Source organism: Scyliorhinus canicula, chromosome 8 (genome assembly GCF_902713615.1).
Source record: "Scyliorhinus canicula chromosome 8, sScyCan1.1, whole genome shotgun sequence".
NCBI classification, from domain to species: Eukaryota; Metazoa; Chordata; class Chondrichthyes; order Carcharhiniformes; family Scyliorhinidae; genus Scyliorhinus; species Scyliorhinus canicula.
Window position 1 is genome coordinate 8,328,859 of NC_052153.1, and position 18,056 is coordinate 8,346,914.

The 18,056-nt window shown below is 49.1% G+C and overlaps 1 protein-coding gene across 3 annotated transcripts in view; it reads right to left on the reverse strand.

The window, feature by feature from the left end:
- ddx58 (DEAD (Asp-Glu-Ala-Asp) box polypeptide 58) overlaps positions 1 to 18,056 on the reverse strand; it is a 102,121-nt gene that overhangs the window by 71,033 nt on the left and 13,032 nt on the right. The window contains exon 1 of one of the 3 annotated variants that reach the window (XM_038804121.1): positions 3,589 to 3,646. The exons of the other annotated variants lie outside the window; for them this stretch is intronic. The gene's annotated coding sequence lies outside the window, so the exon portion shown is untranslated. Of the gene's footprint in view, positions 1 to 3,588; positions 3,647 to 18,056 lie in introns of those variants that run through there. 3 annotated transcript variants of the gene reach the window in all.

Genomic DNA, 18,056 nt, shown 5'->3' on the forward strand with positions numbered 1-18,056 from the left:
TTGCTGTCAGCGTACACATGAAGAGCGAATGGTGCCAAAAGGCAACGTGTAAACGCAAAATAGGAGTTTGTGTCGTCATATACAGTTTCTTACGTAAAGTGATTATTGCATAATGACCCAAGCTGTTCTAATTTGTACTATTGCTACCTGAGTGTATTTCCAAATCATTCTGCATCTCTGAATGCTCAGCATCAGTCATGAAAAACCTCTGCAATACTCTATTTGTTGCCCGCTGTTATGCAATCAATGTAAATAGGTTATTAGTCACAATGTGTATATAGGGACAACTTCAGCATTTGTTACTGATCTGCAATAAAACTGGAAATAATTTCCCTTCTCCCACTTGATTAAATATCTCCATTTAATCTTGAAATATTTTGGGTAAATTTTCAGGCTTCATACACTTTTCACCTCGTGTTCTGGGACTCAGGAGAAACCTTTTATACTCTGCCCCATCAAGATGTTTAATCCCAGATTCTATCACACCATGATTTATTTTCTGTTTCCCACAGGTTACCCGTGGGGATTTGAATTCATAGAAACACAGATGTTTTCAGCCCAAAAGGAGGTCATTTGGCCCATCACTTCCACGCTGAAAACCAATGCAAAAGTCACCCATTGCTCTTTACTGGAATCTTCCGCTGCTTCAAATATTTATCCAGCTTCCCCTCAGAGAAGTCAATGGATCTACTCCAACCTGTGGCAAAGCATTGACGTCTCATCAGAAATAGGAACAGAGATAGGCCGTAAGATCCCTCAAGTCTGCCATTCAATAAGACCATGGCTGATCCTTGACCTCATTAACACTTTCCAACCTTCATCCCTACATCCTAATTTCCTTGGAGTTCAATAATCTACCTACCTATCTATCTCAGCCTTGAATATAATTGAACACATGATATTTAATCTTCCTCCATTCCATAGCTGAATCAAAATTTAAAGTGGTCATATGCATTATGTGCAGGTAAACCCTCGATTAGTGTTTCTAACCACGGAAGTTATTTTTGAAATCGTCATTTGGTGGTGCAAAACTTGAATATTGCTGAAAAAAAGAGATATGCTGTTGATGCTTTTTGTGTTGCACTCATCAGGGTAGAATTGCAAGAATACCAAATTTCAAAGGGAACAACAAATTTTGAACACCTGAGAAAAGAAGGCTGCCGATTGGTTGGGAAGTGACGTCTTGATTGATTGATTGATCTGGTTGCAAAGTGAACAAAGTGGTTGCAGACTCTGTCCTAATGAGGGAAAGTTGAAGAGCTTCCATTGCATGTCTCTTTTTCCCTGCAATGCTCAGGGATTTTTTTCTTTATAGGAATGTGGGTGCCCGCATTTGTTGTTCATCCCTAATTGCCTTTGCGGTGATCTGATTGAAGGGCATAACTGACTCAAGGGTTGAATGGTCCCTTGCTCCTCTATTTCTCTTCCAAACTTCACCCAATAATTGGGAATTTTGACTCCTTGAACAAGCTCCAAAATATCTTTCCATTGTTTGCGTATGGTTGTTCAGCCAATTGTAGTCTTTGATTAAATGGCAGAACAGGATTGGGGGGGGGGGGGGGGCTTCCTGGACTATTAAAATCAACTATACATTGAAAGAAAAAACACACACGATATCCTAAGGCATCTACAGCCCAACTATTATTGTTATTGCTAAGACATGATATGGCAGCAGACAACGCAGTTAGTCACATTGCAGTGAAGAGAAGTCTTGATGGCTGAGCTGAATCTAGTTGGCACACATATGAAAAGCTTGTTCATGGGTGCCATGGAAAGGTTCTAAAGGCAATTTAGTGTGCAAAAGATCCGCAGGGGACTTTATTAGTGGCTGGGGGCGCTGTGGGCAGAGGGGTTGACCAGGGCGCTGCTCCGGGGCGCGCCAGCCAGTCAAAGGTGGGGGGGGTATTATTTTACGGGCCGGGTCCGTGAGCTGCCAGCTCCATGTAGCAAGGTGCGGCCGCTGCAGGCTGCCACCGTGTGCATGCACAGACACGGACCCGGCAATTCTCCTGGCCGTATCGGCAGCTAGAGCCGGGTGCTCTACGCTGCTGGCATGCTAGCCCCATCAAAACGGGGAATCAGTGGCCGATTTGCGCCATTTTTTCTGGCGTAAAAGTGGCACTCGCAATGGCGAGTAAAAAAAATGGCTATTCAACGCTACTCGTGTTCAATAAGGGGCCTGAATGGAGAACACACAGCCGAGGCCACACATAGCCCTGTTTTTTACAACAGGGAGCTCTGCTCGCTGGAACTCCCCATTGTAGCCCGAGATCGGGACGCCATTTCCAAGGCCCACAAATAAAATCACATCCCCCAGCCCGAACGCAACATGGGAGGGTCCCCCAGCCCACTCCAACACCCACGGTAGGCAACCCAATCACGCATGCGCAGAAAATGCCGGCTCAGCAGTACCCCTGCCAGTGCCACCAGGGATGGCAGCCAGGTTGGAGGCCCCCTTGAGTACTGGCCCGTCTGCTCCCCGTTTGTGGGGACCAGTACCAAACGGCGCTCACCCAAGTTCTCCGAAGCGAAGGGATTGAATTCCAAATCCTCGGGAATCTGCACATCAGAATAAGGCTTACTGCCTCGCGCTAATATGCAGATTTGCCAAAGAGTGATCCCGCCCACTGTGGGCAGGATTCTCCTTACAACGTCTCGCGAGATTGCGTTGAATCTCGAGAGGCGTTGCGAGCTGGGGAGTCCCAGCATTCACCAGCCATGCTACACCACTTCTGGCACAGCATGGCCGCAAGACCGCGCCCAGTATTTCAAATCCCACTTAACGTCAAGCTTGATCATTCTGCAATCATGATCTCCTACAACTGGCCAACTTCCTTAACACAGCCTGTGAAACAGTGGTGATTTGTTAGCATGGCTGGGTACCTGTTGATTGTGTGGAAGCTTGAATACACATGGCGATCCAGGGCAGAGAAACACTGAAAGGACAGGTTCCATCCTGGAATCTGACTGGTCTAGTGGCAATATCAACTCGGATCATAACAGGTTGGCAAGTTCAAGTCCCACTCAAGGAATTCATAGAACGGTTACAACACAGGAGGCCATTCGGCCAGTTGTGCTTGTGCTGGTTCTCCTCAAGAGCAACTCAGCTAATCCTATTCTCCCACCCTTTTCCCAATTGCCCCGCAAGTTTTCCTCTTCAGATAATTATCGAATCCCCTATTGAAAGCCGCAAATGACTCTTCCTCTAACACACTGGAGGGGGATGTGATAGCATGATGGCAATGTCACTGGACGAGAAATCTAGAGGTCCAGGCGGAAGCCCTCGGGGGGGAGGGGTATAGCTTAAAATTCAACCACAGTAGCTCATGGAATTTGAACTCAGTTAATAAAACTTGGAATGTAAAAACAAGAACATAAGAACTAGGAGCAGGAGTAGGCCATCTGGCCCCTCGAGCCTGCTCCGCCATCCAATGAGATCATGGCTGATCTTTTGTGGACTCAGCTCCACTTTCTGGCCTGAACACCATAACCCTTAATCCCTTTATTCTTCAAATAGCTAGTCTATTGGTCGGAAAAATTAATCTGGTTCACGTCTGTCTTTTTGGGAAGGAAATTTGCCGTCCTTACCTGGCCAGGCCTACATGTGACTCCAGATCCGAGCAATGTGGTTGACTCTCAACTGCACTCTGAAATGGCCAAGCAACATGGGCAAATAGGGATGGACAATAAATGCTGGCCTTACCCCAAAGCCTATGAAAGAATAAAGCAATAAACTCTCAGGCTGTTGCAAAGAAACAAAGAGATTGTAATATTTTTCTGTTGATATCATTGTCATATTTCTCGAACTGTTGAAGGTTTGACAATATGGTAATTGGAGTAAGTCAGGGTGACTGATCATCGAAACGAACAATAAATGGTTGCTATGGCAATGAACCTAGAGGGCCTTATCATAGATAGAATTTACAGAGAAGGAGGCCATTCGGCCCATCGAGTCTGCACTGGCTCTTGGAAAGAGCACCCTACCCAAGGTCAACACCTCCACCCTATCCCAACAACCCAGTAACCCCACCCAACACGAAGGGCAATTTTGGACACTAAGGGCAATTTATCATGGCCAATCCACCTAACCTGCACATCTTTGGACTGTGGGAGGAAACCGGAGCACCCGGAGGAAACCCACGCACACACGGGGAGGATGTGCAGACTCCACACAGACAGTGACCCAAGCAGGAATCGAACCTGGGACCCTGGAGCTGTGAAGCCATTGTGCTATCCACAATGCTACCGTGCTGAAGAGAACAGATTTTTACATAATGCAGTAACAGTAGTAGATTTGAATAGATTGTTTAGGTTCAATGGAGTATACAGGTTATTTAAAAAGGTTTAAAGAAATAATGCAAGGCTAGCACAAGTCACTTTTCTTTTAAATCCCAAGACCTAGGTTTGATCCCGGCTCTGGGTCACTGTCCGTGTGGAGTTTGCACATTCTCCCCGTGTCTGTGTGGGTCTCACCTCCACAACCCAAAAGATGTGCAGGGTCGGTGAATTGGCCACGCTAAATTGCCCCTTAAATTTGAAAAATTAATTGGTACTCTAAATTTAAAAACATTCTAAAAGCTGAAGGAATCAACTCTGGGAGAAAGCATTCCTAGAACTGGGTCAGACAATGGAGACATCAACAGGAATTAATGTATTTAAAGAGACACTGAAGCCCAAGAGGGGTTGGGGGCTAGCTGTTTAGATCTTACAGCAGAAACAGCTGGTCAGAACACCCAGAAAGCAGCGTGAGCCAAGCCAGATCTTGTTTTTTAAAAAAACTTGTTTTTATTCAAAATTTGACAGAATTTTTACAAAACCACCACTAAAAGAAGGAAAAAAAAAAGAATTAACTTAACAAAACAAGGTGGGATAACTACCATTTACAAGAAAAATCTATCCACAACCCATACAGTTCCCACCCCCCCAGTTTGCTGCTGCTGCTGACCTCCTCACTTAACGTTCCGCGTGAAAGTCAAGGAGTGGTTGCCACCGCCTGGAGAACCCCAGCAAGGACCCTCTCAAGGCAAACTTTATCCTCTCCAAACTTAGAAACCCAGCCATGTCACTGACCCAAGTCTCCACACTTGGGGGTTTCGCATCCCTCCACATTAACAAGATCCGTCTCCGGGCTACCAAGGAGGCAAAGGCCAGGACCCCGGCCTCTTTCGGCTCCTGCACTCCCGGATCTTCTGACACCCCAAATATCGCTATCCCCAGCTCGGCTTTACCCGAGTGTCCAAGACCTTGGACATAGCCTATGCAAAGCCTCGCCAGAATTCTTTAAGCGCCGGACATGCCCAAAACATATGGACATGGTTGGCTGGGCTCCCTGAACACCTCACACACCTGTCCTCCACCCGAAAGAACTTGCTCATTCTTGCCACGGTTATGTGCACCCAGTGTACCACCTTAAACTGAATCAGGCTAAGCCTGGCGCAAGACGAGGAGGAATTGACCCTGCCCAGGGCGTCCGCCCACAAGCCCTCACCCAGCTCCTCCTCCCACTTGCCCTTCAGCACCTCCGCCGAGGCCTCCCCCGCCTCCTGCAGCTCCTGGTATATGTCTGATACCTTTCCGTCTCCTACCCACATGCCGAGACCACCCTGTCCTGTATCCTGCGGGTAAGCAGCAGCGGAAATTCCACCACCTGCTTCTTCAAGAAAGCGCGGACTTGCAGGTACCTAAAGGTATTCCCTGGGGGCAACCTGAATTTCTCCTCCAGCGCCTTCAGGCTGGCAAAAGTCTCATCTATAAACAAGTATATACATATATTTTGATACCCGCTATGTGCCAGCTTAGAAACACTCCATCTATTCTGCCCGGGATGAACCTGTGGTTGTTTCGTATCGGGGTCCAGACTAAGGCCCCTACCTCCCCCCTGTGCCTTCTCCACTGACCCCAGATCCTCAGTGCTGCCATCACCACCGGGCTCGTGGTGTACTGTGCCGGCAGGAGCGGCGCCGTTATCAGTGCCCCCAAGCTAGTATCCCTGCAAGACGCCGCCTCCAGCCGTTTCCACCCCTCCCTCTACTACCCATTTCCGAATCATGGCTATGTTTGCTGCCCCCCGGACTGCGCTCTAAGAACAGTCTCTTAACTCGGGGGGTCTTGTTTGCCCACACAAATCCCGTGATAATCCTGTTCACCCGCTTGAAGGAGGACTTGGGGATGAGGATGGGAAGGCACTGGAAGACAAACAAGAACCTGGGGAGGACTGTCATCTTCATGGACTGCACCCTGCCCGCCAGGGAAAACGGCAGCATGTCCCACCTCTTAAAGTCCCCCTCCATCTGATCCACAAGCCGCGTTAGGTTGAGCTTGTGCAGGGCATCCCAAATCTTAGCCACCTATATGCCCAAGTAGCGAAAGCTCCTCTCCACCTTCTTGAGCGGGAGCTTTTCCTGGCCCCTCGCATGGATCACAAAAAGCTTGCTTTTCCCGACATTCAACTTATACCCCTATAAATCCCCAAAATCTTTTAGGATCTGCATGACCTCCCCCATCCCCTCCACCGGATCTGAAATATACAGGAGCAGGTCATCCGCGTACAGTGAAACACGATGCTCCTCCCCTCCCCAAACCAGTTTCTAGACATCCTCAGCACCATGGCCAACGGTTCGATTGCCAGGGCAAACAGCAGGTGGCACCCTGCCTCGTTCTTCGATGCAGCCTAAAGTACTCCGACCGCAGTCGGTTCGTGCACACACTCGCTACGGGGGCCTGATACAGTAATTTGACCCACCCTATGAATTCCTCGCCAAATCCAAATCTGCCCAACACTTCCCATAGGTACTCCCACTCCACCCGATTGAAGGCTTTTTCCGCATCCATTGCAGCCACCACTTCTGCATCCCCTCCTTTCGAAGGCATCATGATCATGTTCAGGAGCCTCCGCACAATCGTGTTCAGCTGCCTGCCCTTGACAAGCCCCGTCTGGTCCTCATTAATCAGCCCTGGGACACAGTCCTCAATTCTGGTGGCCAGGATCTTAGCCAACAGTTTGGCGTCTACATGAAGGAACGATATCGGCCTGTTGGAGCCACATTGAAACGGGTCCTTATCTTGTTTAAGGATGAGCGAAATCAAGGCCCACGACATCATCGGGGGAAGGGTTCCCCTTTACTTAGCCTCGTTGAAGGTTCTCAACAATAGTGGGCTCAACAGCTCTGAGAATTTCCTATAGAATTCTACAGGATATCCGTCTGGTCCCGGGGCCTTGCCCGACTGCATACCCTCCAAACCTTTAACCAATTCCTCCAACTCAATCGGGGCCCCTAATCGCTCTACTAGCTCCTCCTCCACCTTCGGAAACTTCAGTTGGTCCAAGAATTGCTTCATCCCTTCCCTCCCCTCCGGGGGTTCTGACTCATACAATTTACCATAAAATCCTTGAAGACCTCGTTGATCCTTTCCGAGCTCAGGACCGTGTTACCCCCACTGTCCCTAATTCCCCCAATTTCCCTGGCCGCCTCTCTCTTCCGTAGTTGGTGCACCAGCATCCTGCTTGCCTTCTCCCCGTACTCGTGCACCGGTCCTTGTAACTTTCTCAACTGAGCCTCTGCCTTCCTGTGGTAAGCAAGTCAAATTCTGCCTGCAGGCTCCGGCGCTCCTTTAGCAGCCTCTCCTCGGGGGCTCCGCATACCTCCTGTCCACCCTGATTATCTCCCCCACCAACCTCTCCATCCTGTCCCTCTTCTCTCTGTGGGCCCTGATAGAAATTAGCTCCCCCCTGATAACTGCCTTCAGCGCCTCCAGACCACTCACTGAAACCTCCCCTGTATCATTGGTCTCCACATAGTTTTGGATATTCCTCCCAATCCGCCCACAGACCTCCCCATCTGCCAATAGTCCTACGTCCAGTCTCCATCGAAGGCGTGGCTGCTCTCCATCCCCAGCCTCAATTCCATCCAGTGCGGACCATGGTCCGAGACCGCAATGGCTGAATACTCTACCCCCTCCACTCTCGGGATTAGCGCCCTGCTCACCACGAAAAAAATTGATCCACGAGCACACTTTGTGGACATGGGAGAAGAAAGAAAACTCCTTCGCCCTTGGCCGAGCGAATCTCCACAGCACCCCCCCCCCCCCCCCCCCCAAAAATCTGGTGCATGAACTCCCTCAGGACCTTGGCCGCTGCTGGCCTCTTACCCGATCTAGACCTAGACCGGTCCAGGACCGTGTTAAATTCTCCCCCCCATTACCAGACTGCATGACTCCAGGTCTGGAATTTTACTCAACATTCGCTTCATAAAATCCGCATCGTCCCAATTTGGGGCATACACGCTCACTAGCACCACCCGGGCCCCCTGCAGCCTGCCACTCACCGTAATATATCTACCCCCTTAATCCGCCACAATACTCCCCACTTCAAATGCCACCCGTTTGCTCACCAAGACCCCCATGGTCTTCGCATCCAGCCCCGAGTGAAAGATCTGCCCCACCCATCCCTGCCTCAGCCTAGTTTGATCAGCGAGCTTCAGATGCGTTTCTTGTAGCATGGCTACGTCTGCCTTTAGCCCCTTTAAGTGCGAGAACACACCTCTTGCCCGGCCCATTCAGACCCCTCACGATCCACGTGATCAGCCTGACTAACCATCCCCTTTTTTAGGCCAGCCACGTGTCCGCGCCTCCCGCACACTCCAGCTCCCCAGCCGGAGGCTCCCTGTCCCGATTCCCCCTTTGACTCTGAAAGTTGCTTCCCTTACAGCCAGCAAAGCAGCACCCTAGCCCCCGGGGGGGGGGGCCCGATCCCTCTCTCCCAAGTCAAGCATCCGCTTAACCTCACTTTCCCCCCCCCCCATTGCTCTCCCGTACGTCAGCTGACTCATGCTGACCCCGGCCTCTCCCACCTCTACCTCCCACTGTTGACTCCCTCTACGGGTCTCCAACACCCCCCCCCCCCCCCCCAGCCAAGTGAGGGAGAGAGCCCCCCCCCCCCCCCCCCTTATCCCCGTGTGTCAAGAAAGAAAAGCTCAAATAAACAAACAAACTTCGGGTGCTATCCCCAACGATGAGCAGCTCCCTCCCCCCCCCACGAACTTCTCTCGCTGTCCGGCCCGCCCCCACTGCCTGTGACACGGCTCTATACAAACAGCAAACAGACACAGAACCTCGAGGGCCCAAAACAAAGGGGCAAAAAAAAACGCGGGGGAAAACCAACATAACACCACCCCCTCCAGCCCACCGGTTGCCCCAACAACATACAGCAGTCCATTAATTCAAGTCCAGCTTCTCGTTCTTAATAAAAGTCCACGCCTCACCCGGTGTATTGAAATATTGGTGCCGGTCTTGGTACGTGACCCACAGCTTCGCCGGTTGTAGCAGCCCGAACTTCACTCCGTGGCTGTGGAGGACCGCCTTGGCCTGGTTGAATCACGCCCGCCTCTTAGCCAGCTCTGCACCCCAGTCCTGGTAGATACGGATCTCACAGTTCTCCCACTTACTGTTTCGCTCCTTTTTTGCCCATCGCAGGACACATTCCTTGTTGGTGAAGCGGTGGAACCTTACCACCATAGCTCTCGGCAGCTCGTTCGCCTTAGGCTTCCTTGCCACGACTCTGTGCCCCTGCCCAGCTCCAGGGGCCACGGGAAGGCCCCCGCGCCCATCAGCGTTCCCAGCATCGTGGTCACAAACGCACTCACATCCGACCCCTCCGTGCCTTCAGGGAGAACCAGAATTTGCAGGTTCTGTCTCCTCAACCTCTTTTCAAGGTCTTCCAGCTTCTCCTGCCATCTTTTGTGCAGGGCCTCGTGCACCTCCACTCTAACCGCCAGGCCCAAAATCTCGTCCTCGTTGTCAGAGGCCTTTTGCTGCACCTCCTTAATCGCCGTCCCCTGCATCTTCTGGGTCTCCACCAACCTTTCAATAGAAGCTTTCATAGGGGCCAGTATCTCCGCATTTAACTCAGTGAAGCAGCTTCTAAGAAAGTCCTGCTGCTCCCCTGACCACTGGGCCCACGCTGCCTGATCCGCGCCGGCCGCCGTCTTGCCTTTTCGTGCCCGTTCTCCTCTCTTCTCCAAAGCAGCTTTTTTGATCGTCCCACTCCTAGTCCACTCCATACAGCGCTGGGGGATCTTTACTGTTTCCTTCCCACACCGGGAATAGTCGTTCAAGTGCCGCTGGAGTTCCGTACAAGGGCCCGAAAGTCCATTGTCGGCGGGAGCTGCCGACCGTGCAACCTACCCAGGCATAGCCGCAACCGGAAGTGAACCAAGCCAGACCTGAAGAACCAAAAGCTGTCAACCTCAGAGGTCACCCCAAAGGAGATAAAGGTACTGCGTGGTGAAAATTACTAGGATCCCTAACTGCTGAACAGAAAAGGGGAAGGATTGCTCTGAAGATAAAGTTAAGATATTTTAGAACTGTGTTGAAGTACTGTTATCGTGAAGCCATTTCTGTGTTTGTGTATTTTTTTTTCTTAAAGAAACATTTACTGTAAAATCATTACAAATCATCGGGGATACAATTCCTGGATTTCAGAATCTCTCCTCACACTGTACAAATTGCAAAAAAACTGTTTAGGCAGCTGTTTTACGTTTCCTCTGGGATTTGGGGCAGCTCAGTATTTTGCCAGTCGAGCCATAACATTAGTGCATCCCAGATATCAACATTTGCCGCGCAAAGAAAGTATTTCCTCATGCTGCCTTTGGCTACGTGTCCTGCTGTGCAACTAGCTGCCTAACATAGCAGAGCATCACCAACACAAAATAATATTGTCATCAGGTTAGATTTCACACAAACCGAAGTTTCAAACTGGAATTTTAAAAAATGACACAAGGGAAAAGGAAGTGGTTCGTATTGGCTCAAGTTTAAAAAATAAATCTCTGCATTTGGATTTGATATGAATGTTACTTTCCTTCATCTTCTGGACAATGTTTAACTTTCAGGCATTGTCTGACGAGTCCACGATCCTCAGAGAATTGTAAAGGATCTTGTCCAAACCAGTAAATCTTGTTTATGGTTCTAGACTTCGCCACGTGTTTCGGTTAAGTGCTTGGAGTTGCACAAAAACCTGCAATTTCTTTGGAAGCACCACTGGCCATTTTCCAGCACGGGGGACGATTCTAACCAAGCTGGATTATCCTGAATCATCCAAGGTGGTGTTCTTCAGATGACATGTTAAACCGGGAGCCCAAGTGCTCTCTGAAGTTGACAGAAGCTATTCCACGGCACTATTTGAAGAGCAGGTGAGGAGTTCTCCTGCTCAACATTGATCCTGCAACCATTACCAGCAAAAGAAAAGACTAACTGGTTGGTCACTGTTTTAGTGGTTTGTGAGATATTGCTGTGCACAAACTGACTGCCATGTTTATTGAAAAAGATTGATTACACTTCAAAAGCAATTTATTGGCTGTAATGTGCATCAAGGACATGAAAGTTATTTTTTTTAGTTGCGTTTGGTATTTTTATATATTTGATTATAGCTTTGCTGCTTCCCACATCCCTGTTCCTCCGATTATCTAGTTTTCTCCAATTTACCCCTCCACACTTTGATGAGTCTTGTCAGGGATCCAATTACAGTTTAGCCCGAGATGTTTACTTCATTAACTGCACTTCATCAGGTGAACATTGTGCACTTCCGGTGGCGGCTATGAGGGAGTAGGTCACACATTTGGTGGCTCCCATTTCGGACGGACTTTTGGACCTTTTCCCCTGACTTTTTTGCGCTTTTGAGCGTGGAGCTGGAAAGCAATAGTACTCAGGCACAGGACCCATACAGAATTGTATGGACCTAAGAAGCTGGAGGGACCGTAAACAGCAGAAGAAGTGGTCGAGTAAGGGCACAGTGGAGGCTGTGAGAGAGACCAGCATGGCTGGTGTTCAGAGCAAGGAGCCGACAGCCCAGCCCACAATGCAGCAGCTGCTGCAGACTATGCAGGAGGGCTTTTTGGCTTTGACGGGTGACAACTTGGAGCTGCTTCAGAAGTCGATTGATCGGATGGGAAAAAGGCTGGATGATCATGTTGAGAAGCTCCAGCAGTTGGAGAAGTCAGTGGAGGAGCAGGCTGACTTTCAAACGGTGGCGGATGTGGAAATTCAGAGGCTGAGGGACCAGCAAAAAAAGTGCTTCTGGAAAGGCTGGAGGACCTGGACAACAGATCTCGCCGGTAGAACGTGAGAATCGTGGGCCTCCCGGAGGGGGCAGAGGGGCTAGATGCTGCCGCATATGTAGAGGGTATATTTCAGAAGTTGCTGGGGAACGAGGTGTTCCCGCGCCCACCGGTGGTGGACGGGGCACATAGAGTGCACGCGAGGCAGCCGCGACAAGGGGGTCCCCCACGAGCAATGGTGGTACGCTTTCACAGGTACCTGGACAAGGTACGGGTGCTACAATGGGCAAAGAGCACACAAAGCTGTATTTGGGACAATACCACCCTTCGTGTGTACCAGGATTTGAGCGCTGAGGTGGCCAGGAGGAGGGGAGGCTACAGACAGGTGAAGGAGATACTGTATAAAAACAAGCTGAAATTCGGGCTGCTTTTTCCGGCGCGACTGTGGGTTACGTATAAGGGTCAGCACTACTATTTTGAGGAACACGAAGAGGCAATGGACTTCGTTAAGAAGCAACGGCTGGCCCTGAGCTGAGGACGTTTGGACTCATGTTAGAGCTTTTAAGTATATGTGGTGTCTCTCCCATTTTGGGATTTTTTTTTTGTGGTTTTTTGCGTGCTTGTTCTGTGGTTTACCTGAATGTTTCCTGTTTGGGCTCTTTGCTTAGTTGGGGTTTGGCTGGGAGGGAATTAATAAAGAAAACAGTTAAAAGGGTTGGGTTAAAATGGATGCTTCAGGGGAACTTTGTGCAATTTTTTTTCTGTGTCTGTATGGGAAGGACTGAAGAGTGCCTGTTATTTCTTATCTTTTTTTTCTTGTTTAACTTGAATTGTGCTATTGTGGGGGTTGTTTATGACTTGTATAGAGTGTTTGCTTAAGTAGGGCTGAACTGGGGAAGTGGGGGGGACAAGACAGGGCTGCCCTCTCTCCTCACTGCTGTTTGAGCTGGCCATAGAGCCGCTGGCAATTGCACTGAGAGCTTCTAGGGGCTGGAAAGGGCTGGTCCGGGTTTGGGAGGGGGGGGAAGAGAGAGAGTGGAACATAGAGTCTCGTTATACACGGACGATCTGCTGTTATATGCATCGGACCCAATGGTGGGGATGGACGGTATTATGGCAACCCTGAGAGAATTTGGCCGGTTCTCCGGATATAAACTGAACATGGCTAAGAGCGAGTTGTTTGTAATTCAGGCGAGGGGGCAGAAGAGTAGGCTGAAGGGGTTGCCGTGGTGGAACGAGTGAGGGAGGAGGTCTGGAGGTGGGATGCGCTGCCGCTGTCATTGGCGTGGAGGGTGCAGACTGTTAAGATGACGATTCTTGTTTGTTTTTCAGTGTCACCCCATCTTTGCCCCTCGGTCCTTCTTTAAGAGGCTGAATAAAATTATTCTGGGATTTGTATGGGCAAAGTCCCTGCGGCTGATGCTTGAAAGGAGCAGAGAAGGGGGGCTGCGGTTGCCGAACTTCAGCAACTGGGCGGCCAACATAGCGATGATAAGGAAATGGATGGTGAGTACGGGGTCGGTTTGGGAGCGGATGGAGGCTGCTTCGTGCAGGGGCACTAGCTTAGCAGCCCTGGTCACGGTGCCTTGGCGCTTTCGCCGGCACGGTACTCCACCAGCCCGATAGTGGTGGCAGCTCTTCGGATCTGGGGCCAGTGGAGGAGGCATGTAGGGGAGGTAAGAGCATTGGTGTGGACCCCAATCTGCGGCAACCACCAATTTGCCCTGGGGAACATGGACGGGGGGGTATCGACTGTGGAGGAGGGCGGGGATTGTGAGGATGGGGATCTGTTCCTGGATGGAAGCTTTCCGAGCATGAGGGTGCTGGAGGAGAAGTTTGGGCTGGCGAGAGGGAACGACTTTAGATACTTGCAGGTGAGGGATTTTGTACGCAGACTGGTGCCGTCCTTCCCATGTCTCCCGCCGAAGGGGAGGCAGGACAGGGTAGTTTCTAGGGGAGAGGTGGGAGAGGGTAGAGTTTCAGAATTTATACAAGGAACTAATGGGAGCTGAGGGTACGCAGACCGAGGACCTGAAGCTTAAGTGGGAGGAGCAGCTTGGGGCGGGAAGCTGGAAGATGGTATTTGTGCAGAAGCCCTGAGCAGAGAAAACACGACCGCAACATACGCCAGACTCCGCCTGATCCAGTTTAAGGTCGTGCACCGGGCCCACATGACGGTGGTCCGGATGAGTAAATTCTTCGGGCTAGAGGACAAGTGTGCTAGATGCACCGGAGGGCAGGCTAACCATGTACACATGTTCTGGTCGTGCCCTAAACTCAAGGGGTATTGGCAGGGATTCGCAGATGTCATGACCCGGGTGTTGAAAACTGGGGTGGTAATGAGCCCAGAGGTGGCAATCTTTGGGGTTTCGAGGCCAATGTTCTGTCCTTTGTTTCCCTGGTAGCCCGGCGATGAATACTGTTAGCATGGAGGGACTCAAAGCCCGAGGGCTGAGGTATGGCTTCACCGGACATGGCGAGCTTTCTTGGCCTAGAGAAAGTCAAGTTCGCCTTGAGAGGTTCGCCCGAAGGTAGCAGCCATTTATTGACTTTGTCGCAGAGGAGTAAGCGTCAGCACGGGGGGGGGGGGGGGGGGGGGGGGGGTAGGGTAGAGTAGGAGGATATTGAGGCAGGTCTGTGCGTGAACAGAGCCGGGGTTTACATCATGTTTAATGTGGAATTTGTGTCTTGACTTTTTTTGTTTGTACTGTACAATGTAATTTTTTCTATATGCCTAAAATACCTCAATAAAATTGTTTGTAAAAAAAAAAAACATTGTTCAGTGCAAGTTAACCCTCTCCAGTTCCATCACTTCTGGTTTTGAAATGACTTTGCCCTTTGTGTTATTTTTACATTAGATTTTCAGCCATTGGTAAACATCCTCAATTTTGTTTTTGGTGGGGGGCGGGGAAAAGAGAGGACAGAATGGTGGTGCAGTGGGTTAGCACAGCTGCCTCCTGGCGCCGAGGTTCCAGGTTCGAATCCGGCTCTGGGTCACTGTCCATGTGGAGTTGGCACATTCTCCTCGTGTCTGCGTGGGTTTCGCCCTCACAACCCAAAGATGTGCAGGGTAGGTGGATTGGCCACGCTAAATTGCCCCTTAATTGGAAAAAAATAATTGGGTACTCTCAATTTATAAAAAAATTAGGGGGGGGGGGGGCGGAAATTTCCTTTCTATTTATAAGGATGACACAAAAACTGGGAGGTTGTAATTATCAGGAAAGATCGAACCGGCTGAAAAACCTTTTTCACTTAGAAAGGCTGAGCGTAACTTGACAAAGGTTTTTTAAATTATGAAGGGTTGATAGGGTGACTTAGAGAAGAAGTTTCCACCTGGGTGGAGTTTAAATCTAAGGGCCCATCAATCTAACATAGTAAATGAATGTGATAAAGATTCAGGAGAAACTTTAGTTCGAGTGGTGAGAATGTGGAATGCACTACCACATGAAGTGATTGAATTGAATAGGGTAATTGCATTTAAAGGTAGGTTTAGGTTATGATGGGGTGAATTGAATTAGAGCAATAGGGTTATGTGGAGCCAAATCATCAAATTACATGTTTCTGTGTGGTAGATTCTATTCAATCCCAAGATAGAAGGCATACCAGAGAACATTACTTTGCATCCACTATCTTTGCGTTTTGAAGCAAACCTAGACATGATTTATCCAGAAGTCACATGGCCCTGTGTGGAGAGGCCATTATTGTCCTTTGTTTCCCTTTTAACCTTTCCTGCATGTGCCACTGCTCACAACCAACTGTCCTGCAGATGCTGCCTGCCTGTCGTGTCTATCCACCTTTCTGAGCAAGCAGTCTCACACAACTGTGCCTGTTAGTCTGCACCTTTGTTTCAACTATCTTCTATTCCCCACTCTGACAGAAACTTACATCAAACTTTACAGCAGGGAAATGAACCCTTTGGCTCAACCGGGTCACGCCAGTGTTTATACTCCACACACACTTCCTCCCACCCTGCTCATCCTTCGATTCCTTTCTCAATCATACGCTTACGCCCTTCCCCTTAAAGAACTCCTTGCTATTTGCCGCAAACACTCCAAGTAGTAGTTTTAGGCAGCATTATTGGAGTTTTGATATTTGTTCTGGTTATTTCCAGTGGTAGTTTTACAGACTATCCTACTTTGCTCAGTACTTATTCGGGCCATAGTCCACCCAATGATGTCCCTATTCTCCTCGGTTTCTTCAGCAGCCGTATCCTTGGCTACACCCTCTGTATCAGGTTTTCACTGATTTTCAACTAGCATGCTCAAAGATTGATTCAAGTCTAGTGCTGGTCTGTCCCTTTCAAAGTAATTTGATTTGTGACCAGTCTAAGTCTAGTGAAATGATGCACTTTTTATGGGGTGTATCTTAAACTACGTGTCAATCATTATATGTATTAGTCTCACGACTTGCAGTCAGTCTATGGGCAACAGTGGAAGAAGTTACTGCTTAGCTCCCACTGTACATTATATGCAAATAGTCTTATCTTCAAATAGAGTCCACATTATTATTTCATAAATCCTGTGCATGTTTACATTAAAAAGAACACTATCCACTATTCCATGATGATCCTCAGAATATTCCCAAGGCGCCACAGTGGTTAGCACTGTTGCCTCACAGCGTCAGAGACCCGGGTTTGATTCCGAACACAAGTGACTGTCTTTATGGAGGTTGCACATTCTCCCTGTGTCTGCGTGGGTTTCCTCCGGGTGCTTTGGCTCTTTCCCACAGTCCAAACATGTGCAGATTACTAATAATAATAATCCTTATTATCACAAGTAGTCTTACATTAACATTGCAATGAAGTTACTGTCAAAAGCCTCTAGTCGCCACACCCCGGCCTCCGTTCGGGTACACAGAGGGAGAATTCAGAATATCCAATTCACCTAACAGCACGGCTTTTGGGACTTGTGGGAGGAAACCGGAACGCTCGGAGGAAACCCACGCAGACACTGGGAGAACATGCAGACTCCACATATACAATGACCCAAGCCAGGAATCGAACCTGGGACCCTGGAGCTATGAAGCAGCAGGCTAGGCAGATTGACCTTGCTAAATTGGCCCTAGGTGGGGTTACAGGGATTGGGTGGGGGTTTGGGCCCAGGGAGGGTGCTCTTTCAGAGACTCGATGGTTTGAAGGGCCTCCTTCTGCACTGTAGGGATTTTATGATCATTTGCCCTAAAAGCCGTATCACTTTAATTCTGCTTATGGAACAATAACTTTCATCACTCTGCCACCTCCATTATATTTCCCACAGCAAGCAAACCTCATAGACCCCAACCTAAATGACATTTATCCTGGATGGGGTGGGTGTCCATTTTATTTGTCTCAAAATGGGGAAGTTTGGCAAAGCAGAATGCAGAGTGAGTAAATATTAATGTGGACGCTTTCACTTATCATCTATTAGGAATATTAGGGCCAATTCACATAGGAATGAAACCAGGAGAAACTTCTATCGCACTGGACGCCCCAAAGCCCTTCAACAGCCAAAGTACTTTGATGCAGCGCAGGAGGCCACACTTGTTGGTGCTTGTCCTTTGCAAGAGCAATTCACCCAATGTAGTCACGTTTGAAGATTAGTTGTTATAATGTAGGGAGACATGCAGACAATCACTTAAAAGTAGGGTGTGTCATTCGATACGGACAAACTGAATTTTTAACTACACTGCCGGCAGGTTTACCTAATGGCCCATTCACAGCATTTCAACAACACTCCCTCACAAATCTGTGAAATGCAAAGATACATTTCCTGCAAATTACAGGACACTGCACACTACAGTATATATGCTTTAGAACCTATTCTACCAGATTGGGTTATCAGAAATATTGATCCAGACCCAGAAAATCAGAGAATCACTTTAACCCAAACGGCCCTCCTTCTATCATACAGGAAAACTTCCTAGTTTGCTGGAAGTTTCAATCAGGCCGACAAAGTCAACAGAAATCAATACCCTGTTTAAAATCAGGCAGAAACCAGCTTCACGGGGCAAGCAGTGAAACACATTCTC